The sequence below is a fragment of the Procambarus clarkii genome, chromosome 50, assembly GCF_040958095.1.
Source record: "Procambarus clarkii isolate CNS0578487 chromosome 50, FALCON_Pclarkii_2.0, whole genome shotgun sequence".
Classification (NCBI taxonomy): Eukaryota; Metazoa; Arthropoda; class Malacostraca; order Decapoda; family Cambaridae; genus Procambarus; species Procambarus clarkii.
In genome coordinates this window covers 17,917,398-17,923,397 of record NC_091199.1, presented here as the reverse complement: position 1 = coordinate 17,923,397, position 6,000 = coordinate 17,917,398, and the positions used below count along the sequence as shown (strand labels likewise).

Sequence of the window (6,000 nt, the reverse complement as noted above, 5' to 3'; positions counted from 1 at the left end):
TGCTCCACTGGTGTTAGTAGTGGTGGTGGTGGTGCTCCACTGGTGTTAGTAGTGGTGGTGGTGGTGCTCCACTGGTGTTAGTAGTGGTGGTGGTGCTCCACTGGTGTTAGTAGTGGTGGTGGTGGTGCTCCACTGGTGTTAGTAGTGGTGGTGGTGCTCCACTGGTGTTAGTAGTGGTGGTGGTGCTCCACTGGTGTTAGTAGTGGTGGTGGTGGTGCTCCACTGGTGTTAGTAGTGGTGGTTGGTGGTGGTGCTCCACTGGTGTTAGTAGTGGTGGTGGTGGTGCTCCACTGGTGTTAGTAGTGGTGGTGGTGGTGCTCCACTGGTGTTAGTAGTGGTGGTTGGTGGTGGTGCTCCACTGGTGTTAGTAGTGGTGGTGGTGGTGCTCCACTGGTGTTAGTAGTGGTGGTGGTGGTGCTCCACTGGTGTTAGTAGTGGTGGTTGGTGGTGGTGCTCCACTGGTGTTAGTAGTGGTGGTGGTTAAAGTAAGATATTATTATTTATTTTTGTCTGTTTTTATATCAGCGACGTCCTGGCGAGGTGAAAACCCAGGGTAAAGCTGGGTGACACCTGAGAGAGAGAGAGAGGGAAAGAGAGAGAGAGAGAGAGATAGATAGATCAGGGGACCTTAATAAAAGTTAGGGACCCGTCAGGGGAGAGTTTAAGGGAGCCCTGGTAGGTGATGTTACCATAACTCCCACAGCTGTGGGAGGTGGTTAAGTGTCCCGGGGTGATGGTACCATAACTCCCACAGCTGTGGGTGGTGGTTAAGTGTCCCGGGGTGATGGTACCATAACTCCCACAGCTGTGGGAGGTGGTTAAGTGTCCCGGGGTGATGGTACCATAACTCCCACAGCTGTGGGTGGTGGTTAAGTGTCTCAGGGTGATGGTACCATAACTCCCACAGCTGCATATATTGGTTAAGTGTCCCGGGGTGATGGTACCATAACTCCCACAGCTGCGGGTGTTGGCGAGGTGCGTGGTGGTCGTGGTGGCGAGCGACGACCCGGCCTTCCTGGTCGCCTTCGCCCAGTCGTCTGACAGAGGCCGCCTGCTGGTGTGGTCGACCAGACTGTTGGTGGTGACGAGGGCGCCTCTCCACGAGGTCATGCGTCTCCTGCGCCAGTACTGGACCTTCTCCATGATGAACACCATGTTCCTGACCCCAGGAGTCCCAGCGTCTGGTCACAGGTAATGTTCCTGACTCCAGGAGTCCCAGGGTCTGGTCACAGGTAATGTTCCTGACCCCAGGAGTCCCAGGGTCTGGTCACAGGTAATGTTCCTGACCCCAGGAGTCCCAGGGTCTGGTCACAGGTAATGTTCCTGACCCCAGGAGTCCCAGCGTCTGGTCACAGGTAATGTTCCTGACCCCAGGAGTCCCAGGGTCTGGTCACAGGTAATGTTCCTGACCCCAGGAGTCCCAGGGTCTGGTCACAGGTAATGTTCCTAGTAGTAAAGATGAAGGCATAGCACTATTTTTTTTGTAACACTTCGTACTATGCCTCACCAGATTCAACGAACTTTTGGAGAGTTACCGCTGTGCCCCACCCGTTTGAGCCCGAATTTTTTCAGTTTATATTCCTCACTCTGTCACACCTGTATAAGACCTAAATATTTTCAGAGTATAAGACCGAAATTTTTTCAGAGACCATTTTCGGAGAATATGTTCATAGAATTTTTGTTAAGGGAAATAGACATCTTAGCAGTAACTTTTCAGAGATCAGTTTAGGACCGAAATTTCTTCAGAATATAGTTTGAGAGTGAAATTTGACAGAGATCATTTTAAAACCAAAATTTATCAGAAACAAGTTTAAGACCGAAATGCTTCAGAGACCGTTTTAAGACTGAAATTTGACAGGGATCAGTTTAAGACCGAAATTTCTTCAGTGAATAAATTAAGACTGAAATTTGTCAGAGATCAGTTTAAAACCGAAATTAGTCAGAGACCAGTTTAAGACGGAGGTTTGTCAGAGATCAGTTTAAGACGGAAATTAGTCAGAGACCAGTTTAAGACGGAAGTTTGTCAGAGATCAGTTTAAGACGGAAATTAGTCAGAGACCAGTTTAAGACGGAAGTTTGTCAGAGATCAGTTTAAGACGGAAATTAGTCAGAGATCAGTTTAAGACGGAAGTTTGTCAGAGATCAGTTTAAGACGGAAATTAGTCAGAGACCAGTTTAAAACCGAAATTAGTCAGAGACCAGTTTAAGATTGAAAAAAATATAAAGTTTAAATCATCCCTGCCTTCTTAAAGAGTTTGTATGGATATAATTAAACTCTACAGACTTGAGCAGCTATTTTAAAAAGTTCATCAGCAGTTCTTCGACCCGACTCTATACATTTATAAGTGAAGTTTCACTATTAACCAATCAATTTCCCTGAAATTTAACACTGTCTTACTTCAAACAAAGTTAGAAAAGAAAATTATGTTGCTGAGTTCTAGTTCTCATTATCCGCCTTAGTTTATTGTTACAACTCCATTGTCAACCAATCAATCTCCCTGAAATTTAAACCCCCTTTATTTCTGTGCGTAAAATAGATTATTTCTGTGCGTAAAATAGATTATTTCTGTGCGTAAAATAGATTATTTCTGTGCGTAAAATAGATTATTTCTGTGCGTAAAATAGATTATTTCTGTGCGTAAAATAGATCAAAGCAATTGCCAAGCTCCAGCTCTTATCCTCCACCTTACTTTACTTCTGCAACTCCGTTATTAACCTATCAGGTTCCCTGAAATTTTTAAACTGCTGTATTTCAGATTCAAGGAAAATAGATCAAAGCCATTCCCAAGCTCCAGCTCCTGTCCCCCACCTTAGTTTCCTTTCAAAACACCGCTATTGTCTTATCAATTTCCTCGAAATTTAAAAGATAGTTATTTTGGGAACAGTAAATAAGATGTTGACCAGACCACACACTAGAAGTTGAAGGGACGACGACGTTTCGGTCCGTCCTGGACCATTCTCAGGTCGATTGTGATCAAAGTAAACATATCCTCTCTTTCAATAAGCTTGTTTACTCAGCTATGTAAATAATCACTTACCGTGTAATAATCACTTTGCCACATCACACCTCATCTTCCGCTCCCTCCCGCCCTTCCTTCCTCCGTGCCCCCATGCTCGTCCACTCTTATTTGCTCATTTGCTCGTCCATTGTCTTATTTCCATTTTACCCCAAGCTCTCCCCCCCCCTCTACCCTTTTTTCTTCCCACTTCCCCAACTCCACCAATCCTCCATCCCTTCCTCCCTCCCTCCCTCCCTCTCTCTCTCTCCCTCCCTCCCTCCCTCCCTCCCTCTCTCCCCAGAATTTAAAAATACAGCTATTAACCAATATTTTTACCGTATTTGTGTAATCTATCCATGTTCACAGCATATTCTATGTACAACTTTTATACTCATTATTCATGTTCTCTGCAAGTTCAATTCATGTTCACTTTGCTCACCGCAATCACTTACATGTTCTTTTAAAATCAAATGTATAATTGTTTCTGTCATTCAATAACTAGTTCTTTGTCAGATATTATCAACAGCATTACAGTTTCCCAACACTTTTAGCTGCAAATTATTTACCGATATACAAATTATTTACTACAAAGTATTTAGTTCGTCAGTCAGTCACCGACTTTTATATTCTAAACACTATGCCAATGTTTTCTCTTTATTAATTTATTAATTATTAACAACACAGGTCTTAAGTGGGAAGGTGGATTTGGGTAAAAATATATAAAGAGGATAAACTTTAAGAAATAACTTAAAACTATACCTGTAAGGTTAGGTTTAGGATAATATAAACCTAACTTACCTGAAATTTCACCGTTATATGCTGGATATATGCTAATATCCCCTAAAATTACCATTATATAGAACTCGTTTTGGCAAGAATATAACATATAATATATAATATAATATTTTGACGCCGTTTTGGCAAGAATATAACAGCCAAATCCTGCAATCACCTCAACACCCCAAACATGTTGACATAATGTCTAATAAAACGAAATAGTATTGTACTGCTATCCAGCCAACAGGTGGGCCACCTACACACACCTGCCATACAGCCAGCAGGGGGCTCTGACACTTCCTCTTCCTCCGGCAGGTGGGCCACCTACACACACCTGCCATACAGCCAGCAGGGGGCTCTGACACTTCCTCTTCCTCCGGCAGGTGGGCCACCTACACACACCTGCCATACAGCCAGCAGGGGGCTCTGACACTTCCTCTTCCTCCGGCAGGTGGGCCACCTACACACACCTGCCATACAGCCAGCAGGGGGCTCTGACACTTCCTCTTCCTCCGGCAGGTGGGCCACCTACACACACCTGCCATACAGCCAGCAGGGGGCTCTGACACTTCCTCTTCCTCCGGCAGGTGGGCTACCTACACACACCTGCCATACAGCCAGCAGGGGGCTCTGACACTTCCTCTTCCTCCGGCAGGTGGGACACCTACACACACCTGCCATACAGCCAGCAGGGGGCTCTGACACTGCCTCTTCCTCCGGCAAGTGGGACACCTACACACACCTGCCATACATCCAGCAGGGGGCTCTGACACTTCCTCTTCCTCCGGCAGATGGGACACCTACACACACCTGCCATACAGCCAGCAGGGGGCTCTGACACTTCCTCTTCCTCCGGCAGGTGGGACACCTACACACACCTGCCATACAGCCAGCAGGGGGCTCTGTCACTTCCTCTTCCTCCGGCAGGTGGGCCACCTACACACACCTGCCATACAGCCAGCAGGGGGCTCTGACACTTCCTCTTCCTCCGGCAGGTGGGCCACCTACACACACCTGCCATACAGCCAGCAGGGGGCTCTGACACTTCCTCTTCCTCCGGCAGGTGGGACACCTACACACACCTGCCATACAGCCAGCAGGGGGCTCTGACACTTCCTCTTCCTCCGGCAGGTGGGCCACCTACACACACCTGCCATACAGCCAGCAGGGGGCTCTGACACTTCCTCTTCCTCCGGCAGGTGGGCCACCTACACACACCTGCCATACAGCCAGCAGGGGGCTCTGACACTTCCTCTTCCTCCGGCAGGTGGGCCACCTACACACACCTGCCATACAGCCAGCAGGGGGCTCTGACACTGCCTCTTCCTCCGGCAGGTGGGACACCTACACACACCTGCCATACAGCCAGCAGGGGGCTCTGACACTTCCTCTTCCTCCGGCAGGTGGGACACCTACACACACCTGCCATACAGCCAGCAGGGGGCTCTGACACTTCCTCTTCCTCCGGCAGGTGGGACACCTACACACACCTGCCATACAGCCAGCAGGGGGCTCTGACACTTCCTCGTCCTCCGGCATGTGGGCCACCTACACACACCTGCCATACAGCCAGCAGGGGGCTCTGACACTTCCTCTTCCTCCGGCAGGTGGGCCACCTACACACACCTGCCATACAGCCAGCAGGGGGCTCTTACACTTCCTCTTCCTCCGGCAGGTGGGCCACCTACACACACCTGCCATACAGCCAGCAGGGGGCTCTGACACTTCCTCTTCCTCCGGCAGATGGGACACCTACACACACCTGCCATACAGCCAGCAGGGGGCTCTGACACTTCCTCTTCCTCCGGCAGGTGGGCCACCTACACACACCTGCCATACAGCCAGCAGGGGGCTCTGACACTTCCTCTTCCTCCGGCAGGTGGGACACCTACACACACCTGCCATACAGCCAGCAGGGGCCGCAGGTGGTCCACGTAGCCACCTGGACACCTGCTAGGGGACTGGTCGTCCTGACCCAACACCACCTGTTTCCTCAGAAATTCGAAAAGTAAGTATAATTGTGTCCCAGTTCGGTACCAGTGTAGTTATGTGAACACGTGCAGACGTAGGGACAGGTGTTGGTGAACGGACAGGTGTAGACGTTGGGGCAGGTGTAGTTATAAGTCTTATGAAGGTTGCCTACGACAGTCCCTTGTATTCTAAGCTACAGCCCCGCTCCTGTGCCAGGTAAGTCCACTACGGGCTCACCGTAGCCCGTGCTACT

The 6,000-nt window shown here is 48.9% G+C and overlaps 1 protein-coding gene across 1 annotated transcript in view; it reads left to right on the top strand.

Annotated features, from left to right (window-relative positions):
• The first annotated feature begins 5,672 nt into the window (after positions 1–5,672).
• LOC123772737 (ionotropic receptor 93a-like) overlaps positions 5,673–6,000 on the top strand; it is a 96,019-nt gene continuing 95,691 nt past the window's right edge. The window contains exon 1 of the mRNA XM_069303688.1: positions 5,673–5,784. The gene's annotated coding sequence lies outside the window, so the exon portion shown is untranslated. The remainder of the gene's footprint in view (positions 5,785–6,000) is intronic.